Raw genomic sequence first — 23,324 nt, forward strand, 5'->3', positions numbered from 1 at the left:
TTCACTTTATTTTTACACACAAAAAGAACAACGTAGTACATACAAATATAAGATTTAGTGCTGAAGAAAATAACTGAGAAGTGTTGTAATGAAAATCGAATTACATGGGGTGCGCTTACTTCAGTGCAGAAGTGTGGCGGGTAAAACTTTTCCCCAATTAAATCGTATAAAATTGACTAATTCTGTCTATAAGGCAATAATCTTGCCAACAGTTTTCAGATATTTGTATCGCCTATCACCAAAAAGTAACTGATTCGATACGTTTTGTAGCTATCACGGCGGTATTAGGTCATTTTACAAAAAAGCATATATAATTAAAGTATTTTTAGGCGATGCTTTTAATTACCCTTCAATAATTTTTGTGAACTCGTTTTTCAGTTTATTGTTTTTAATTTTCTGAACTTGAATAAAAACAGGCATGCTTAACCAACGAAACGATATCATTTCGTTACGATAATCAACGTTAATAAACGAAACGAAGCCATTTCGTTTCGTTGGTTAAGCATGCCTGAATAAAAATGTCGTTAAAGTGCATGGTTCAAAAGAGATTTACTTGTAGAGAAAATACTTTCGCATTCTTATATATGGGGCACGAACTCGTTCGCATTTTGAATTACTTGCCTTCTCGGTCAGCAAAACCGAAAGTGTTAAAAATTCGAATTTCGCAAAATAGTCAAATATGGTTGTAGGTTAAGCTAAAGAACTCAAAAAATAATTTGTAACGTCCAAGAAGAAAATATTCTTAATCTTATTTATAATATACTATTTTAATGAATTAAATGTTTAAAGTTCAATATTCAATATCATTTTCAAGAAATGAAAATTTAGGAAATATGTAAATTAAAAATAAATATTTAAACTACTTGAAAAATATAAAAACAATTCAAAGCGAAACAGAAGTTAAGTTGTACTAAAGTTAAAACAACAAGAGGAATAAAATGAAAGTAACCTTCAATGGTATTTTTTTATTTACATATGTAAACCCAAAAATTATAAAAAAAAAGTCGACAATCTAAAAACCTTGATAGACTTCAAAAAATTTCAGCCCTGTTAAGTTTGTTTTATGTTTTCATTCAAAAGTATTGGACGATTTTCAGTTGAAAGGAAAAAATAAATAAATAAAACGGCAATAAAAGCTGGACATTTTTCTCTTAAAACAAGGGCACATCGATTTATACAACAAAACATGGACTTATCGTTTTTTTTTTCATAAAAAACAGACTTACCAGTTTCTTTATTCCCGACCAATTCAGGATTACTTTGGGATTATTTTAGTTTTCATTTCCGGAAAACTTGAAAACCAGTTCGAGGCTTTCCTAACAATTTTGGGACAGCTGAAGGATCTTTCAGGTACACTGGGAGGAACAAATATAAGCCATTAATTTGGCCCACACAAAACTACCGCCCCACAACACAGGATCAGTAACACAGACAACGCAACACAAATAAAACTCTACATAAGAACACGATCAGCAACATAGCCAACGCAACACGAAACACAAACAAGTATCTGAAACATCACTAGCGCAACAAGTTTCCGCAACACTCCACAGCAACACCGTAACCAAAGCAACGCAATGAACTATGCTACAACATCAAGAGCATTGGCTATGAAAAGGGCAACGCAACAAGGCAGCAGTCAGTCAGCACGCGGTTGTGGATGCAACCGAGCTACTACTGGAGCGTTCTGAAAGGCATATCGGTTTTGACCATTGCAAGCCAGTTTGGTTCATAGGAGAAAGTCGTGGACTGAGGATTATGGGTAAGCTGGTTTTGACCCCTCTACAATACGTTAGACCACGCTCGCTCCCTCGTAAGCAAACGTCCTCCACAGCATCATGATCCCGCGCTCAACCAAACGTCAACCGCGGCAGAAGTACGTCGGCATCCGCAGTAGAAGTGAATCGAAGTGAAACGCCACAACTTGACTGTACCGAGGCTAACGGATCTCACCTAACAGGACGCGAGGATTCGATTGTTATCCGAGCAGCAATTGAAGGGCATCTGAAAGGCGTATCGGCTTTGACCATCGCAAGACAGTTCCATTCATAGGAGAAAGCCGTGGGCTGAGGATTGTGGGTAAGCCAGTTTTGACCGCTCTATAACGCCTGAGACCACGCTCGCTCCCTGCTTAGCGAAGGCTCACAGCGTCACGAGTCCGCGCACCACCGCCGTAAGCCTCGGCAGAAATAGCCTACGCAAACATACGACGTTGGCCGCAGCAGAGATACACGAGCATACGACGTTGGCCACAGCAGAGTCACGCAAGCATACAACGCTGGCCGCAGCAGAATTACGAAAATATACGACGTTGACCGCAGCAGAGTTACGCAAATATACGACGTCAACCATAACAGAGTTACACTTACGTAGACGCACCGACATAAGCTGCAGCAGAGACAGCGCAGTCGCTAACCTTTGTAGAGACACGCCGACGCAAGACGTCACTGAGATACACTTACACATACCCAGGCGGCGACCAGTAAGGCGCCCTAACGGAACGCTCCCAATGGGACACGAAGGACCGTTAGCCCACCACTAATCATATAGCAAGCATCAAAACAAGCTTCGTTACAACACTTAGGGATGCTTTAACTATCCCAAAGTGATCCTGAAATTGGTCTGGAAGGAATGATCTGATATGCTTGCTTCTCATGGGGAAAAAACGATAAGTCCATGTTTTATTGTATAAATCGATGTGTCTATTTTTAAGGGAAAAAATTATAAGTACAGCTTTTCCTTACGATTTATTTTTTTTACTGCACTTTTGTGGATATGTTTATAAGTTTCGCTTTTATTCACTCCTAAAATAAATACACTTTTTACAGCCGGCCTTTCAGTTGTGAATAATTAATGGCGTTTTCTTTTCTGAAAAAATTGTTGCTATTATATACTATACTATTCAAATCATATGAATTTTCCAAAGCTTCATCAAAAGTAATATTTTTATCACGTCCATAATTATGTTTCTTATATACATATGTATGTACATATGTAAATTAAACGTTATCAGTATAAAATTGTTGAGCTATGCTGTATTGATACCGCGTACTTATGTATATGTATATGCTTTTTTTTAAAGACTGGGTTATTGCCCATGCGAAATATAAAAGTTGCAAAAGTCCCCTCTTAAATTTGAAGCTTAGGTTTAGAGGGCCTCGGAAAATGAAACATTTTTTTTATCCTTGTAAATACATCCCAAATTGTTTTTTCGTTGTAACTTAGCTTTTTGACATCCGTTTTTTTGAAATTTATATGCCGGTGCTTTATCTTTTTTAAATGTTCTCTTGTGCTTTGAAGTCGTTTTGACATACCTCAGGCTCGGAGTTTCTGAGGCGGCCCGCGATTTTGAGGTACTAAGATAGAGTCTTTTGTTGTTCCATGTGCAATTTTTAAGCCGAATTTCAAAAGTAACGAATATCTGCATTTCGTTTTCATATTAAGTGAAGTGTGAAAAATAATTTGAAAATTCCTTTTCCTTAAAATTTAAGAATAAATATTTCATTTGGCAGCTGGCTCAAAACCTGGCCTGGGCCTTCGAACAGTGAGGAGACAATAAAAACATCAAACAAAAATGTGTGTTTACATGAATCGAAAATCGTAAAGTTTCGTGGTGACACTGATGAAGGTACATCTTCAAAAAGTCTTCCAATAATACCACCAACTCTCTACCAAAGTCCAGATTATTAAGCGACTTCGACATCGGTACCGTATATAATTGGTTTTTGCGATCTGAAGAAGTCAACTAAAGAAGAGAAAGTAGAGCATGACTGGTTGGTGTGGAATGCCAATACAATGCTTTTTATTGCCTACCATGTCGTCTGTTCAGCACCAATACTTTAAATCAGGGATGCACCTTAACGTTAAGCTAATAGTTTATCAAAAAATTTCCACCGTTTCCGTTGAAACACTTCGAAATATTATCGATAAAGAAATTATCAAGATAAATTGTATCTCGTTTTTAACCGAAACGAAAAGCTTCGTTAACGTTAAAAACGTTAACAAAAACCCGATACTTTATGTTTGAATTGTGCTGGCAATGCTATAGCCATGTTGAAGCCGTAAGGTGGTAACAGCGAGCGGACATACACACAAACCCCACGTAATTTGTTTGTGTAATTCTTTGGTGGTAATGTCAAAAATACTCTGAGAAATGTTCGTACTGTCAAAATTCATGAGAAAAGTTGCAATCAGTTTGGCTAATGCTTTCACCTTTAATGACTCCGCCATCAAACAGCTTTGCCAGCATAGTTTGAAAGTAATAATCAACATAAACGATTTGATTTCGTTTTGATATGGCAGAAAACGAAACAAAATCATTTCGTTAATTTGACGTTCTTAACGTTAATAAACGAAACGAAATGGCTCTGTTTCGTTTTTTAACGTTAATTATCGTAACGAAATGATATCGGTTCGTTGGTTAAGCATGCCTGCTTTAAATCGACCTAAAATTTGTTGCAGGTGGGAAGAAGCTATACGATAAACTGCCAGCACACGAAAATACTCAAGATCATATTAAATGTTATATTCAATGGCGATCTTTACAAAATCTAATTCAACAGGAGGCTACAATTGATACACTTACCCATGAAAAGCTAATCACTGAAACTCAAAAGTGGAAAGAAATTTTATATAGAATTTTGGACACTTTTTTTATTTTTGGGTGAAAGAGGCCTAGCTTTCAGAGGCGAAAGTATATGTCTTGGTGAACCCACAGTCTGAATTTATGTGGCCTTGATGCTGAAGAATATTGTACGGCTTCGTAAACCATGTTCCAGGATTAAACAAACACTAAGCGCTTTACTTAAGCTAAATTTGACTGCACAAGTATACGGAGATATTACCGGAATTCTCAAGTTCGAATGTATCTTGCTGTCGTCAATTTGGTTCAAATCTCTGACTACCATTAATGAAAGAAACGTCGTACTCCAAGCTAGGGATGCCACCATAGATGTTGAGGTCGAACATCTGGTTCCCCCCATAAATACAGAAAACAAAAATTCGGAAACATATTTTTTTAGAAAACATTAATCAGAACCCTTTCGAATTAGGTTGTTTTTTCAAATTGCCACAGATTTGTGTTGCTTTACGTATCTTTTGCGCTATACCTGTCACTTTAGCTAGTGCAGAATGTTCTTTCAGTGTCCTTGCAAGAATAAAAAACTTTCATATATCGTGTTCATCTCAACAGCGAGTTTCAGGACCTGCCACGCTTTGTGTTGAATCCATTTTGGCAAGACAGTTAAATTTTGATATTATTATAAAAAATTTTGTAGCGAAAAAGCGGGAAAAGCCACTCTTAGATATCCGAACCTTCTATATTGAATAATTAAAATTTATAATCATCATTATATTTATCAGAAATGTTCTAAAATGTTACCAAACACATAACTAGAAAAGATTATTTGAAACAATATGTGGCTGTTAAAAGAGAATTTTATTTCTACGTTACAATAAAACAGTATAAATAGTAAAAATTCTGTGTTAATTTTATTTTCAGCCCTTAGTCCAGAAATCATTTAGTTGATGTGGCAAAAATTTTGTTTGATGTAATCCATCAATAATGATTCATGAATGTGCAATATTATATGGTCCTGCGAGGAATAAAGAATCACTTGCAATCACGTCGGTGTCCAAAATCGAATCAATCTTTTTATTCTTCCAAAATGGCGTGTACATCGTATTTTCTTATTCTCTAGTTCTTTACAAGCGAATCTTACTCTCTATTTCATAAACATAAACATAAGATGTAATCAGTACTCAGGCTGTGTTCACATATGTATAACTTAGTGTACCCTACGCCATAACGTAATGCCATAAGTATATATTCCTACAATGTTATATTGTATTCCTACAAATGAGACGTAATTAATTCAAATTAATCAAACGTATTAGTGGTTTTTTTTATAGGGCGCCCGTAAATTGTTTAGTCCCAGGCCCTGATTTTCTCTCTACGCCCTGCTTAGATTATCGAGATATGACCCGCTCCATTTGTATATAGCAACCGGTTGTGGAGATATCACTCAAAATACACTAAAAAAACTAACCAAGTCGCAACCGTAAGATTTAAGATGCTAATAAATCAAAAAGGAATTCTTTTTTCTTTGATCGCAGAATCAACAAATGCATTTTTGCCTTAAGATGCGGTAAGATGGTGTTATTAAGTTTAGCGGGAAATTAATAATTTTATAATACCACGACAGTAACGTTTTTCTTTGACCTTTCGTTGGCTCTACCAATTACTTTTTTATTGCTTATTTGCCTGACGATATTTCCTACTTCCTGCAGTGTTTTGCAACTTATTTTCGACCCAGTCTAATGTGCATATGGGGTTTCCGTAGAAGTGTCAGCCAAGGGCAAAAAAAGTAAACTTTTGATTAGGAAAATGTCATAGATGTGAATCGGAAACCACATATGATGCCCTCTAATGATTCACTTGTTAATCAAAAATACAAAGTTGCTAAATTTTTTTTGGACAAGATTTCAGAAGCATTTTATATTAAATCTTTTTCTCATATCTGAGTGGTTAATTTGAAAAATTTAATTTTGAAAGATTTAATACGATTTTCAGCATAATTTGGCACCTTAAAATTATTAATGTACTACCCACAAGCAAAGCTGAAGCTGAGCCATGTTCTTCATATGGGAGTACTTATATGACAAACATGGTACACATGATTCAACCGGGTTTTGCAGGCCTTTATTCTATAAGTAGTAAACCCAATTCACACCAAAGTGCTCAGAAGCCAATGTTTTCATACCAAAATGCAACAAATAAATTTTTTCAGACCTAAATACAATAGTTACACAGAGCTGTTTGTCTTAACTTCAAATCCAGGTGTCCAATAAATGTGATCTTTTGGGTGTATATGTGTTCTTCCGTTATTCCCATCCTATCATAAGTATCATTTGAAAATATGTCTCCATTTAAGGCTGTAGAATTTTTTTCTTTATCTAGGAACTTGTCATTTATTGCTATGCATGCAATGAGTTATGAGTTTGAAAAAATACAAAAAAAAAGAACGGCCCATATCATGCTGGCAAGATCCGTGATCGAAATCCATTTTTTAATTACAAAAGGCCTTTGAATGAAATATGTTTGGCGGTGACTATAAGTACTCATTAAAGGTTGGCTTCCTTGAAAGCGGTGCCGCTAGCGGCTTTTACATAATGGTAGAGTACGTTGTCACAAATGTTTGAAATTTAAAAGTAATTATGTGGATAGTAGGAAGACGGCAAAGTTCACAGTAAAGTAATATAGCGCCGTGGCAATAAATATCACGGCCGTCATGGCGGTTCATCAACGTTTTTTCCTACTGCTATACTCGAAGGGTTGAACACTTTGTCAAATATTTGAAATTATTTTTAAAATAAACAACATTTTTGAATTAAATTTTTCAATACAAAGCCAAGCCTTTAGATCCATGTTTTATTACAATTTATATAAATAGTTTGACAGATTCATATTTACCATTTGAGGAAAATTGGTTTTTCATTCGTGATCGATAACCCAATACTGCTCCAGCATAAAAAATTGTATGATTGTTGCAGTATAGGTGTGACAAGAAAAAATTTTAGTTTACGTACATTCCTTTGTCGAACATTAAAACACCTGGGCAGCCATATATCGGCACTCTGATATTTGCGAGTATGCCCATCTCGTAGTAGCAATATAGAACTAATACAAACACATACATGTATGAGCACATCGAATGTTTCCAACACAAATATATTAAAACGTAATTTAATGAAGAAACGTTTATTCACAGGCTAATCCTGCATTCGTAAGCAAAAACCTCTTAATAAAAGAAGAAACCACTCTCAAATCGAGCCAAACTCATTCTTTATCTAAAAACATTGCTTTGTCAACTCATAAATATTTATGTAGTAAATCAAGGCAAGCTGCTCGCCAAATGTAGAAGTGTGCCTTTGAAACATGTGCATCATACGCAGGTTGAGATAAATCAAAAATAGCCGACTGTTCTGTTTGGCTCATTTAAATTAAACTATATTTTTTTGAGTGTATAATAATAATGTATAATACGACCTATGTATATGTGAGCTAATCTAAATGTTGTTTTTATCCAAACAAACTTTCAACTCCGGACACGCCTTAAATGGCTCACTGTTTCTTACTTTCAACGTCTCCCCCATTGTTTACGATTTTTATTGGGTTTATTGGAATATGCTAAAGTCGCAGATTTGGATAGCAATTTTGCATTCAGCACAAATAAATATACTCAAGTAGGCGAAAATGATGCTCACATATAATCAGCTGTATGCCACCCTGTATCTACACTCTGTTTTTGTTATTTGGGTTAGTGTAAATTGTAGTGAAAGGAAAACTGACTCTAAAAATGTTGCTTACGTGGCAGATATGCCTATCGATGAAAGTAAATCCTGCGTATGTTCTTAACCCTGCCTATTTTAATCTGGTTTTACCCCCGCCCCCACTGTAGTATTTCATTGGCGTTGATGCGAAGCTGTGTGGAAAACTTAAATGCTTGTTAGTTAGCACACCAGAGCTAGGCGCTTACTGTGGTTTGAATGTAGCGTGCTACGCATATCACACAGAAAATCCTGGATTCAAGGAATGGGAAAAGCAATATCAAAATTAAAAAAAAAAAAATTATAATTATAGAAATCTATGTTCAAAATAAACAAAAAGCTTCTCTATAAAATATTTACGAAAAACAGAATTTGAAAGCTTTCCTCGTGTGTTCAAGCAACAAAAAATATTTAGTGTAAACAACGTCTTGTTTGGCTATGGCTTACATTGGATGAACTTCTTTTTGTTGATTTTTATGTTTAAACACTCAATTCAGAATAAACAACTCATGCGAAGTTCATTCAATAGCTATTTGCGATGGATAAATACTGACCCTAATATATTTGATTTTACCAGGTTTTTTCTTGCAGTGTATATTAAGTACTTCGTTTTCGGTTGGAGTATCGGGTTTACCATCTCAATCCACAGCTCAAACACTTTCTGTACCAGTTTGTTGCTTAGTAGTTCCAAACTAATCGGCTCACGTACTTCTGTCTCTTTTCACTTATTTCGAAAAATATAACGGCATTTATTAGATTTTTATACTCAACAGAGCAGAGCTCACAGAGCATATTAATTTTGTTCGCATAACGGTACCCTAACGGCATAAACTAATCGAGATAGATATAGATTTCTATATATCAAAATGATCTGGGCGAAAAAAGAAATACATTAACCATGTCCGTCCGTCCATCCGTCTGTCCTTATACACGATAACTTAAGTAAATTTTGAGGTATCTTAATGAAATTTGGTATGTCAGTTCCTGGGCACTCATCTCAGATCGCTATTTAAAATAAACGAACTCGGACTATAACCACGCCCACTTCTTCGATATCGAAAATTTCGAAAAACCGAAAAAGTGCGATAATTTATTGCCAAAGACGGATAAAGTGATGAAACTTGGTAGGTGGGTTTACCTTATGAAGCAGAATAGAAAATTAGTAAACTTTTGGACAATGGGTGTGGCACCGCCAACTTTTAAAAGAAGGTAATTTAAAAGTTTTGCAGGCTGTAATTTGGCAGCTGAGTATGTAATGTTCGGTTACACCCGAACTTAGCCTTCGTTACTTGTTTCATATTGCCGTTGGAAACGAAGCCACGCTAGGGAGATTGTGATTTGTAGAAAGTTCAAATACAAAAGTATGTACGTATACATATCGCACACTAACTACAAAAGAGTCACAACTTAAAATTTTTCAAAATCGGGTTTTTTCCATAAACTAATTCACAGTACACATCTCTAACTGCCCTTAAAATTTCGTTATCGTTATTTTCTTCTTTAACCGGAAAATTATCGTTATGCCAGTTTTGGTGTTGATTGTATCGCTTGCGCTCTATCAACTAAATAGTACTATTTTTAGTTGTGTCAATATGCTTAAGAAGAAGTGAACAGTTTTTTTTACGCATAAATTGTATTATTTTAAATTCTGGCTATCTTGTTGAAAAAACTTTTAACTTTGTTGTGTATTAATTAACATTGTGTCTTTTTATACCTAAAGAGTGAGTAAAGTTGCTTGTATTATTGTGAAATGTGTCTTTTTTGATGAAATAATTGTGAATTTAGAGTAGTAAGTTTTCTTAGAAATAGTCATAATTCAAAATTGCTATATGTTTTGTCCGTAAACAAATAATTACAATAAAATTTCGTAAATTCATTTTATAATGAAGGTATACTTCTTTGTAAAACTGAATTTCAGTATAAAATTACAGACGTTTTCATATAAACCGGTTTTCTGCTCTCCTGAACTTTTACATTTTTTCAAGTTGTGACTCTTTTGCAGTTAGTGTGCGATATATATAAATTCACATACATGAATAAATAATGAGTATGTATATCAAAAGAAATTTGTGGGAAAAATCAGCCAAAACTACGCGCTAGTATATACCTACAATCAAACCAACTAGTTACAAATTACTAAGCAACTGAAAATAATAAGGGTATGTTATGGATGTATGGGATTTTTTTAACTGCACACAAACATATTTCTAAACAATTTTTTTTCAACTATCGAAATTGGAGCCATTATAGATCCATTATGTGATTCGAAACACCGTTATCAAAGCAATAGTAAATAGTTTTGGTACGTCACTTAATGTTTAATCCGCAAATGTTTTATAAAATAAGAGGCCACATAACACTAAACGTAATGCACTTAGCTATAACAGTTCCCTATTTAATTTAAATGAAGATGGGTAGGTTTAAACACTTAATACGCAAACTGATCGCCTATGTAGCATGCCAACCTAATATAAACGCACGCAAGTCATTTTCTGTGAAAAATGTCTCATGCACATACAACTTGTATGAGAGCAACCCAAATTGAATTTGCTGCGTGAAAACCTAACTCGATTTCCAATTTTTGTTCTGCGTGACATTTAGATTTGACGTTTGCACACATGCTTCACATTGTCGCAACGCATGCTTATTAGGGTTAGGACAAAAAACGCCGAGTGCTTGCGTGCGCTAAAAAAATGAAGTGCGGTTTTATTAGGTTGGCATGTAAACAGCTAATTAAAAAAAGATTCAGATACCACCATTCTAAGTGTCGTGTATAAATACGTCTGCTAAAAAATCATGACAAACTTGACCTGAAGGCCACTTATTACCATGTATTAGGCGATTTAAGAAACAAAGTAGTTTATATCTAGGAAACGGTGGTTCATCTCATTTGGAACTGCCCGGCACTAAGCAGAGCACGGCAGCGTTTTCTGGGTGCTCCATTTCAAGATAATCTGTCCCAGGTTGTGGAGCATGATGTCAAGGACCTGGTAGCTTTTATCACGTCCTCAAAGATGTTAAAAAAAAAAAGGTAGTGGTATATTTTCGTGGTATCACAAAGGGCCTATTATCACAGGCCTAAGTGTGCCCTCGGGAGCCACCTCAACCTAACCTAACCTAACCTAGTTTATATTTATGTATTTACGAACCTTATTAGTTACAGCGTCTTGAATAATTTCGGAGAATCTATAGCTAATTAGCGGATTGCATGACCGAGCAGTAAGACACTGTCTTTATCACTGATATAACTTTTCTTCTTAACAATTTTCTGGAAATATATGTGTATCTTACTTAATTGAAATATCATGAATAGGGGAAATCAAAGTAAATAAGTGAGTCAAACCTGTTGTTTCGTATTTATAATAATAACACTATGCGACAAAATCAACTTTTTTTCTGGGTATTAAACAAAACTCAATTTTTTCTAGATATTGAGGCTTAAGTAAACAATGTACTATCTCCGTTTTTCGAAGTTAGCTTCCAAAAAATAGATATCGGCTTTCGAAGTTCGAAATTCTACATTTCGAAATTTTATTTTTTTTGTTAACGCGATCAGCAAATTGAAAAAGTAAAAATGTGGGCGTGGGCCGCTCTTTTCTCTTATTTGAAGGGCTGAATTTTTTTTTGAGAAATTTGGTATAACAGCTTTTATTTCGAACTTCGAACTTCGTAAGCCGATATCTATTTTTTGGAGGCTAACTTCGAAAAACGGAGTTATAACTCTGTTTACTTAAGCCTCAATCTCTACAAAAAAGTGGGCTTTGTCCAATACCCAGAAAAATAGTTGATTTTGTCGCACAGTGTTATTATTATAAGACGAAACAACAGGTTTGACTCACTTATTAACTTTGACATCCCCTATTCATGATATCTGGCATATCTTTATTAACTTTTCAATGCAAACCCTAATAATAAGTTTTCCTCCAAAAATATCATGAGTTTCAGGTCTAAGTATTGTAAGAATCAGGCAAAATAACAGTTGCATTAAATATTGAAAGTGCTATAACTTCTTTGTTTATTATTTTAGTAATATGGTTTCCAAGAACATTTTCTTGAATTTTTAAGTACTTTCGGTTGGTAAGGTAAAAAGGATACTTTAGGGGGTACAACTTTGTTAGCTGACCTAATCATGTGAAAACGACTTCGTAGCTTAAAAGGACATTAAACGGAAATGTGAAGCTTCTCTAGGCCAAAATAAGGACATATCAATTTTAAAAATGGGACGTCAAATAACCAAGTTACAACGAAAAAACCTTTTCGGCTGTATTTCGAAGGATCAAAAAAAAAAAAAAAAAAATTTCGAAACCCACTCAACATAATCTTTAAATTTAGGGGCGGACATTAAAAACTTTTTTTTTTGTGTGGGGACCAACCCAGTCTAATGTATCTACATCTGTCCTCTATATATTATATACGTATGTATCTTATAGAGCCGATTAGCTTCTTTCATGAAAGTTATAGTGTCTTCAGCACAGCCAACGACAGTGCCGTCCCTACTTGTTGTTTTGTAATTTTATCTGCATGCGTTAATAAGTACGAAGTTTCGAAATTTTTTATATGGAAAAGAGGCGTAATTGCTTTAAGAATTTGAAACATACCGACAAGCGAACAAAGCTTTGCATACAAAATGAATATAAAGTTAGCGAACAAAAGAATTCTTTGTAAGTAGATTGAAATGTCAAGATTACTTGTCAAATAATTGATTTCATTTCCACCCAGAAATTGACACATTTTCATTGACCTCCGATTTTGCCTTATTCAACGTAACAGTTTGTGTTACAAATTGAGCTTTCTGCCTTCATATTACAAAATTTATTGCAATTGTGTGTTATCGGCACGTACATTTATATAATTTTACCGATATGCTTTTTTTCTCTTTCTTTATATTATTACATGCGACTGCCTTGAAAATGCCTTTTGGAGTTGGCATAAAACATGGGACATACATTTATCTGCCAGCCAATTTGTATGAAAAAATAAAAAGAAAGCAGCACAGCGCGAATTAAAACAGAAGTTTTGCCTAAATCTCCTCTGAGACATACAGCGCTTTGCGTTCAGATAAGCTCGTGTCCAAATTTGGTCAAGATGTCTAAATTTTTGCTCAACTTGTCGTGATAACAGACGGACGGCCAGAAGGAAAGATGCCAATTTTTGCAACCAACAGGAATTGTCATGAAAGTAATTCTGTAATTACGTTTCCTTATGATTAGGCAATTTTTGTTGGATTTATGGCATTTGGTGCGGGGCCACGCCCATAATCAAAGAATATTTTAGTTTTCATGTTTTGAATCACCATGTTACCATTGGGGTAAAATATGAATGGAATTTAGTTATAAACCGTAAAGTTATTTTATTTTGTTATCAGCATACAAAAAAGTTAAAAAATTAAAAATTTAAAAACTTTAAAAATTTCTTCTTTTTAATGTGGGTGGCGCCATGCTCACCTTTTGACATTTTACGAAGAGAACTCACTCGTCAAGTTCTTCATAATGAATAATCGTATTTTTTAAATTTTTCGAAAAATTCGATATCGAAAAAGCAGGACAGAAATACATTCCGAATTTTGCCGAACCCCTGCCGCGGAAGACGACACCATAATTCTAGCTTCAACTCTTACTTTAACTCCAACCCCTCTTACTCTTACCCTTGCTTTAACTCTATTTCACACTCTTACTCCAACTATAACTTCAAGTCTGACCTTACTTTTACCCCACCTCTAGCTATACCAGTACCACTACCTCTACCGCCGTCGCTTTTTAAAAACAAAATGTGTGCAATTTCATACCTTCTGTTTAAGCGACTTAAACTGTGAACATTTATCTTTCTTTTGTTTCATTAACCATTGAGTGCGCTTGTTACTCTCAACTACAACGGTTAGTGAACATTTTTAAAGACATAGTTTAAAATTTTTATCCCACATCATCTTTTTCATCACGCTTGCGCAAATTTTAAATACCTACAAAGGTGTAACTGGTGCTTCTCTATTATTTTACAAGAACAAACAAATATAATAAATATATAAAATAATATACAGTCCACGAAAAAACCAATAGTAAAATTTTTAAAAACTATTCGCCCTCCGAATCAGCAAAGCTTAGATATTTTCAATATTGCATTTTCTGTCAATTACTGACACAGAGGAAAACCCCTTTTAACTACTTTCTCGTTGACAGCGGCTTGATTTAATTTTTCTTTTCCGAAAACTGTGAGGACCAAATGTAAACCATTAATTTGGCCCACACAAAACCACCGCCCCATCAAGGGCATTCGCTATGAAAAGGGTCATAGTACAGGTCTACAAGTAGGATATGTAGCAGCACGCACATACACAGCCACGCTCACCTGATAAAAGGCTTGTTCTCGTTCGTTTTTTTGTGGAAGCTATTTGGTGCTGTTGTGCTTCTTAGCTCCAAGGAAAGTGTAGTAGCAGCTAACGAAAACTGCGTAAAATTTTTATTGTAAAATTACAAAGAAATATCCTTATTTACTTTCAAACGAGCACTTAATTACATCTCTCTTTAAAATCCATATGTTTTGGACAATTTTAATTAACAAATTGTGATGCTTTATTACCGGGGACGATTGCTAAACCATGACCAAAACCGTTGGAGGAAGTATTAGTAGACGCGTTTTTGCCTCTCTTCCAATAATTCGAATACTTTTGCGCCTTTGGACTATTGATAACAGGACAAAACGCGTCTTTGCATTTCTCTTTCCACATTTTTTGACGGGTTATTGCAGTCGACCTCGGTTTCAAACTGTTTTTCGCGGAGAACTTTTGAACGGGTATAAAAGCTTAGCACCCGTGTTTGTATTCTTAATACCGCAATAACTACGCGTCCTCAGATACCCCAATTCAAGTTTTTTGTATAAGTTTCTGTTGGACCATATAGGTGCAATACATTCTCATACTAAATTCGTTCAAAAAAATTTACCATCACAGCAACCCATATCTGATATTCCGCTCCTGTTTTTGCTTCCCTGCGTCGCTTTCCACGAGAACAACCCCGGCAATTTTGGCACTTCGTTCAGTGTCAAACGCATGTTCCACGCAGGTTCCACTGAGTTCCACAATACTTTGACACTGACCGAAGTGTCAAACGGCAGTGTGTTTGAAAGAGAAACGAATTGTTTCCTTCTTATACATATCATACTTGTAAACCTGTACTATGAAAAGGGTAACACAAGAAGACAGCAGTCAGTCAGCACGCCGTTGTGGTTGCGACCAGAGCTATTATTGGAGCGTTCTGGAAGGCATATCGGTTTTAATTGTTGCACGGCAGTGCGGTTCATAGGAGAAAGTCGTGGACTGAGAATTGTGGGTAAGCTGGTTTAGACCACGCTCGCTCCCTCGTAAGCAAACATCCTCCACAGCCTCGCGGTACCGCGCTCAATCAAACGTCAACCGCGGCAGAAGTACGTTGGCATCCGCAGTGGAAGTGAATCGAAGCGAAACGCCATAATTTGACTGTACCGAGGCTAACGGATCTCACCTAACTGGACGCTAAGTTGCGATTGTTACCCGAGCAGCAAATGAAGGGCATCTGAAAGGCGTATCGGTTTTGAACATCGAAAACCAATTCCCTTCATAGGAGAAAGCCGTGGGCTCAGGACTGTGGGTAAGCTGGTTTTGACCGGTCTACAACGCCTTAGACCACGCTCGCTCCCTGCTAAGCGAAGGCCCACATCGTCACGAGTCCGCGCACCACCGCTGTAAGCCTCGACAGAAATAGTGTACGCAAAGATACGACATTGGCCGCAGCAGAGATACGCAAGCATACGACTTTGGCCGCAGAAAAATCACGCAAACATACGACGTTCGCCACAGCAGAGTCACGCTAGCATACGACGTCAACCATACCAGAGTTACACTTACGCAGACGAGCCGAAATAAGCGGCAGCAGAGACAGCGCAGTCGCTAACCGTAGTCGAAACACGCCGAAGCAAGGCGTCACTGAGATACACTTACACATACCCAGGCGGCGACCAGTAAGGCGCCCTAACAGAACGCTCCTAACGGGACACAAGGGACCGTTTGCCCACCACTAATCATATATCAAACATTAAATTAAGTGAAGAATACATACACATTTTATATTATAGTCTAAGGAAACGATTTGCAAGGTGCCCCGAAATACAAATTTATTGTAAACGAAACTTGGACATGGCGGGTATACCCCAGCAATTACTGAAGAAGCACCGGGGCAAGGAAAAACTTCGTTACAAGACGGATAGTCCTTTCTCCATTCAGTAGAAATGAAAAAAGTGTCCCATCTTATGTATTTCATATATCAGGTTATTGAAGTCTTGGAATAAGACATTTGTATGAACATGTTCTTTTAAAAGGTTTTTTAAACCTTCTGTGTTTTTATTATTATTATTTTTTCAGTCCTGCAAATTTATTGATTTTGCGAGCTCAAATCCTTGCAACTTTTTAACAATAATACTAGTCACAAAAATCTTTTTCAAACGGCAAACAGAAAAATAGATATGAGTAACTATAAAGTTTTTTTTTAAATTAAGTTGTTCGCCTCTAACGCAAGTTTTTAGGTTAGTTGCAATTTCTGTATTGAAATTCTGCAAAATACGAAAAGTAACATTTAGCATTATAATAAGATATTAAAATTTAAAGGGCATATTATGTAAAACGCAACGAGTCGTAATTTCTCGTGTGAAACAGAATTCGGATGATATAAGAGCATTCATTTAACTCAGTGAGTGACAGTAAGCCTAATTGGCTTTGTGCAATTTTTGGTATTACATAGTGGCGAATGCGAATGCCGGTGACTGCGATACAAAGTGTCACGGCGTCATATATAATCCGGCCCTGAATTAAAATTCGAACTGTCAATCGCGGCAATAAAGTTTTCGAAATTACTTGATAAACACCGATTTAGTTTGTGGTCCTCTTATGTAATATAGATCTTATTATTATTATTTAGATATAAGCATCTTCATCACAAGTCGCTTCTTTAAACGGCCACAATAGTGAAATTTTTTGTACTTTGTACTTGAAAATGATAAACCACAAAAACATTTCCATTTCAAAATAAATGATTCTTCAAATGTAGGGCTTCGATTTATTTCAGCGATTCAGCATTAAAAATTCAATATGTGTAAGAATAGTTCTCTAACAATCAGGAAAGGTATAAGGCCTGTGGCACAGCTAAAAAAGTTCTTTGTTGTTTTTTTACTTTTATTTATATTAATTCTTAAAATGGAATACGTATGGAAAGCACTTACTATGTATTTACAAAATTTTTTTTGTTAGATAAAAACCTATTTAGCAATATCTCCTTGGCCGCGCGAATGAAAGTAATACAATACACATATACGAGAATATATTTCTAGTTGGGCACTCGTAGTCTGCTGTGCGTATTGTAAGACTTAGTATATGACAATTTTTTTCACATTTGTTTTTGCTGTTTTCTCAACTGCTTTTAGTGGTTATTGAGTTGAGTAGTAAAGCAAAAAGCAAAAGGCGTTACTTTATACTACATTCAACTTTATCTTTACCACGTAGTAGACAACATATACAAATGTACATTTGTACATATACTCGCATAAGATTTTTACTTATTTTGCTGATTTACATGATATCCAGCGCTGTTTTTTGGTATGTTAGAGCATACCATTTTATCCTTTCAATTGCGATCTCATGACTACCATTTGAATTTTCAAGTTTACAGCCCTCAGGAGAAAAATGTGTGATGATTATAAAGAAAGTGGTAGCAAAGGTATCACGTGGATGTATGTACATACATGAGTTGCTTAGGAAAAAGGTTACATTTGATGTGTTTTTTTTTTTCAAATGTAGTTATTACTCTGGCATCCGTAAAAGTGTATTACCTTTAAATTTATACACTTCAATACTACATATATATGTATACTTTTTAAATATTTGAGCGCATCTTCTGGTAATTCTGACTAAACTCGTTTTATTTTATTTAATTTTTAAAAATTTCAAAGACTCACTTTATTAGAATGCGGACACCATGGCGTATGAGTAACATTAAGTTTTAGGCACATCGTTACCTTCTTTTTATACTCAGTTGAGCAGAGCTCACAGAGTATATTAAGTTTGATTGGATAACGGTTGGTTGTACATATATAAAGGAATCGAGATAGATATAGACTTCCATATATCAAAATAAACAGGATCGAAAAAAAATTTGATTGAGCCATATCCGTCCGTCCGTCCGTTAACACGATAACTTGAGTAAATTTTGAGGTATCTTGATGAAATTTGGTATGTGGGTTCCTGATTACTCATCTCAGATCGCTATTTAAAATGAACGATATCGGACTATAACCACGCCCACTTTTTCGATATCGAAATTTTCGAAAAACCGAAAAAGTGCGATAATTCATTACCAAAGACAGAAACTTGGTAGATGAGTTGAATGTATGACGCAGAATAGAAAATTAGTAAAATTTTGGACAATGGGCGTGGCACCACCCACTTTTAAAAGAAGGTAATTTAAAACTTTTGCAAGCTGTAATTTGTCAGTCGTTGAAGATATCATAATGAAATTTGGCAGGGACGTTACTCCTATTACTATATGTACGCCTAATAAAAATTAGCAAAATCGGAGAAGGACCACGCCCACTTTTAAAAAAAAATTTTTTTTAAAGTAGAATTTTAACAAAAAATTTAATATCTTTACAGTATATAAGTAAATTATGTCAACATTCAACTCAAGTAATGATATAGTGCAACAAAATACAAAAATAAAAGAAAATTTCAAAATGGGCGTGGCTCCGCCCTTTTTCATTTAATTTGTCTAGGATACTTTTAACGCCATAAGTCGAACAAAAATTAACCAATCCTTTTGAAATTTGGTAGGGGCATAGATTTTATGATGCTAACTGTTCTCTATGAAAATGGGCGAAATCGGTTAATGCCACGCCCCGTTTTTATACACAGTCGTTCGTCTGTCCTTCCGCATGGCCGTTAACACGATAACTTGAGCAAAAATCGACATATCTTTAATGAACTTAGTTCACGTACTTACTTGAACTCACTTTATCTTGGTATGAAAAATGAACGAAATCCGACAATGACCACGCCCACTTTTTCGATATCGAAAATTACGAAAAATGAAAAAAATGCCATAATTCTATACCAAATACGAAAAAAGGGATGAAACATGGTGAGGTAATTGGATTGGTTTATTGACGCGAAATATAACTTTAGAAAAAACTTTATAAAATGGTTGTGACACCTACCATATTAAGTAGAAGAAAATGAAAAAGTTCTGCAGGGCGCAATAAAAAACCCTTAAAATCTTGGCAGGTATTACATATATAAATAAATTAGCGGTATCCAACAGATGACGTTCTGGGTCACCCTGGTCCACATTTTGGTCGATATCTGGAAAACGCCTTCACATATACAACTACCAACACTCCCTTTTAAAACTCTCATTAATACCTTTAATTTGATACCCATATCGTGCAAACACATTCTAGAGTCACCCCTGGTCCACCTTTATGGCGATATTTCGAAACGGCGTCCACCTATAGAACTAAGACCCACTCCCTTTGTTGAAGACATGAGTCAAATATACATATGCATACGTACAATATTAATATATATAATCCTTACATCTTAATACTTACCTTAAATTTGTAATATATACCTACCCTTTTTAATTATATATAGACATTTCAGAAATACTTACCCTTATTTGAAATACTTACCATTCAGAAATATTTACATTGTATAAAATCGCATACTCATACTCATACTCATATTTTACATTCACCCTGTATCGATTTAGTAAGATACCGTTTGCCTAAAATATGCAGATTTAACAAATGCATACATATTTTCCTATTTACCTATTTATACACTTACCGTTTTTCTCTCTCCTTAAGTTAAAAAGTAAGCGGTCCAACTGAATGCATTGGACCGCTTTTAAGTTAGTTGTTCGCCGTCAGCCTATCTATATTCACGCCTCTAAAATTAAAGAACCTAAAATCGCGTCAAAGATACATACCTACTAAATAAATAAAAGTGTTAAATCCCAAATCGTTGAAACAAAGACTTAAATAATAAACATTAATATTAATAAAGTTTATATTTATATATATACAAACCGAAAGTTATCGCATTGTTTTATTTCTTTCGCAGTGAAGTGCTTTCCCCTTATATCCCGTGTGCACATACCCCACATAGTGCATTTTTATACATGGTCCTTTTGGAGCCATAAAAGTGAAACAGTGACCTACGAAACACTCAAAATTTAAATAAAAAGTTAAACATAATTATATCGGCTTTCGCGAGGCGTTGACTTTTTAAAATTGTGAAAATAAAGTAAAAATTAAAAAGAAAAGAGTGCAGTGAAACATTCATCTAATCACATACATATGTACATACATACCGCTCATTAGGCTGAACTAAAAAAAAAACAAAAATTTGTTAAAAAAAATAAAATACAGTAATCAACAAAACTTTCTAAAGCCTACTGTGCAAATACAAGAACATAAAAAAGGTTTACCACAACGCTTACAGTGTACACAAGTGAAAATTAAGAAGCAACAAGTAAAGAAAGACGAAAATTAAAAGTGCATAATCTAAAGTAAAAAAGAATTTTGTGCATGCCAAAAGGAAACCCGCAAAAGAGTACCTACATATAAATAGAGTGGTGCGAAAAAAAAAAAATCAACAAAGTGAAAAAATTTACAATTGGAAAAAACCGAGAAACAGTATAATTGAGAAAATGTTTTTTTGCATATAAGAACTTTTAAAGCAAAAAAAAAAAAAAAGAAAGAGCAAATACAGTGGAAGTGAAAAAAAAGTTTTTGAAGCATAGTTATATATAATCATACATATATAAATAGTGCATAATAGGGTGTGCAACAAAAATATAACAATAGAAAATTCAAAAAACGGAAAAAAGAAGAGCGGTCTAAATTTTTGAAATAGCAGTGAAAAATAAAATCACGAATTAATATTTTTTTTTACCACGAGCAGTAGACCTGCAAAAGTGGTGCACCAGAACCTTGACAAAAAACAAAAAGAAACCTGAAAAGGAAAAGAAAGGTTTACATAAGTGTGGTGCTCCGGAAAAACCTGCAAAGAAACGAATAAATTGTTGAAAAGAAACATCAAAAGTTAGAAAAGAGGTGATCTGCAAACCTGAAAACTAAAGTCAATAAGAAAAGAAGAAACAACAGCACGAAATCTTCCCTTCCACAACCGCAACAACAACATTCAGCAAGGTACAGTCCCCAAAAAAAAAAAAAAAGCAAAAAGCCCTAGTAACAGCAGACAAGCGGTAAGTCTCAATTTAATAAGTATATAAGTAGCGGTCGTTAATTAAAGTTAGTGAACTTTAACTCTCCTCCAAAGGGTAACAGTATATATCCTACATATACTTACCGATATTTCATTTTCTCAAAATACTCTTGTTCACAAAAAATCTCTGGAAAGGAACCGCTACCAATATACATATATACATACCAACTCAAATCCCATCACGTACATACCCCACGCTACTCACTCATTAGCAGCGTCAAAAAAAAAAAAAACTTCCAAAAAATCCGCTAACTGCACTTAGACGCGCTAAGGCAGAACAGAGAAAGGTATAATAAAACACCATTACTAGAGTGACCCAATAAACCCCTAAACATAAAATACTTACTCATATTAACAATTTAATAGTAATAGTCTCCAGCTTGAGTACACATTCGTTAAAATATTTTCTCAAATAAGATTTTCGGGTTGGAAAAAAATATAAAAAAGGGCCAGTCTAATTTATCTACCGTTTGCACAACTCATATACGTATATACGTAAGCGCCACCCACATTGCTCACTCTCAATTCAATCACTGTTGCTAGATACATAAGCGGTGTTAAAGTACAGTGTAGCAAAAAGGAAATTATTCACAGTGGACAAAATCAATACAAAATATCAAAAATAATTTTGTGAGCTCCCCGCTCAATACTCAATTAATTTTTTTTACCTCTTTCCAATAAATTAAATTTCAAGTATTACTCAAAGCGGAAAAATGGGATTGGAAAATAAAAATGAATCTCTCCCCGCAAGCGGATCAGATGCAAGCCTTGATACTTTCATTTTCGAAAGCAATAGACTAGAGGCCTTTTACTCAAGGTAGGTAGGTTGAACTGGCCGGTCCATGAGGACCTCACATATACTGATTGAGTCCGTAGTGTTACCAGAAGTTTGTTTTTTCGACCAAACTGAAAAACCCTATCAAAAACCAGGACCTATGTTATAAAATAACTCCGTCCTCTTGGCAAATACTAGAAGCTTCCTAGGACTTAAGTCACTTGCTGCTTCTAGATCTGACAGCTGTATCACTCCTAATAGCTGGAGTCTTAGCCTGGCAAGTGCAGGGCACGAGCACAGAACGTGCTCGATCGTTTCCTCCTCCAACCCGCACTTCCTACATCTGCTATCACTGACCAAGCCTAATTTAAAGGCATGTGACGCCAGAAGGCAGTGTCCAGTCAGAATACCCGTCATGAGTCTACAGTCCTCTCTTTTTAATGATAGAAGCAACTGTGTTAGTCTAAGGTTGTAAGACCTACACATAATCTTCGACACTTTACAGCCCCGCGCTTGAACCCACGACTTTTCTGCTTGGTCGATCATGTGCACCTCTCGCCTTCGCTTAATCTCGCCCAATCTAATTGGGACGTCTACGGAGCAAGCTTCAAGGGATGCGCCCTTTTTAGCTAATTCGTCCGCTTTTTCATTCCCATCTATTCCCATATGCCCTGGGACCCAATATAGATGTATGCTTCTCCCTGTCCCGATTCTCTCCAGAGACTGCTTACACTCTAACACGCATTTAGATGCTGTGCTATGCGAGATTATTGCCTTAATTGCTGCTTGACTATCAATATAAAAGTTAACACGGTTGCAGCTTAAGCTATTCTCTTCCAGGGTTTCTACTGCTTTGGTTACGGCTAATATTTCCGCTTGGAAAACGCTACAGTAATCCGGCAGCCTGTAGGATCTGCT

General features: G+C 35.4%; 1 protein-coding gene across 2 annotated transcripts in view; it reads left to right on the forward strand.

Annotated features, from left to right (window-relative positions):
• Positions 1-20,180: 20,180 nt before the first annotated feature.
• LOC137237141 (aminopeptidase N) overlaps positions 20,181-23,324 on the forward strand; it is a 222,555-nt gene continuing 219,411 nt past the window's right edge. For both annotated transcript variants that reach the window (XM_067760433.1, XM_067760434.1), the window contains exon 1: positions 20,181-21,555. The gene's annotated coding sequence lies outside the window, so the exon portion shown is untranslated. The remainder of the gene's footprint in view (positions 21,556-23,324) is intronic.

The sequence above is a fragment of the Eurosta solidaginis genome, chromosome 1 (genome assembly GCF_040869045.1).
Source record: "Eurosta solidaginis isolate ZX-2024a chromosome 1, ASM4086904v1, whole genome shotgun sequence".
In the NCBI taxonomy this organism is placed as follows: domain Eukaryota; kingdom Metazoa; phylum Arthropoda; class Insecta; order Diptera; family Tephritidae; genus Eurosta; species Eurosta solidaginis.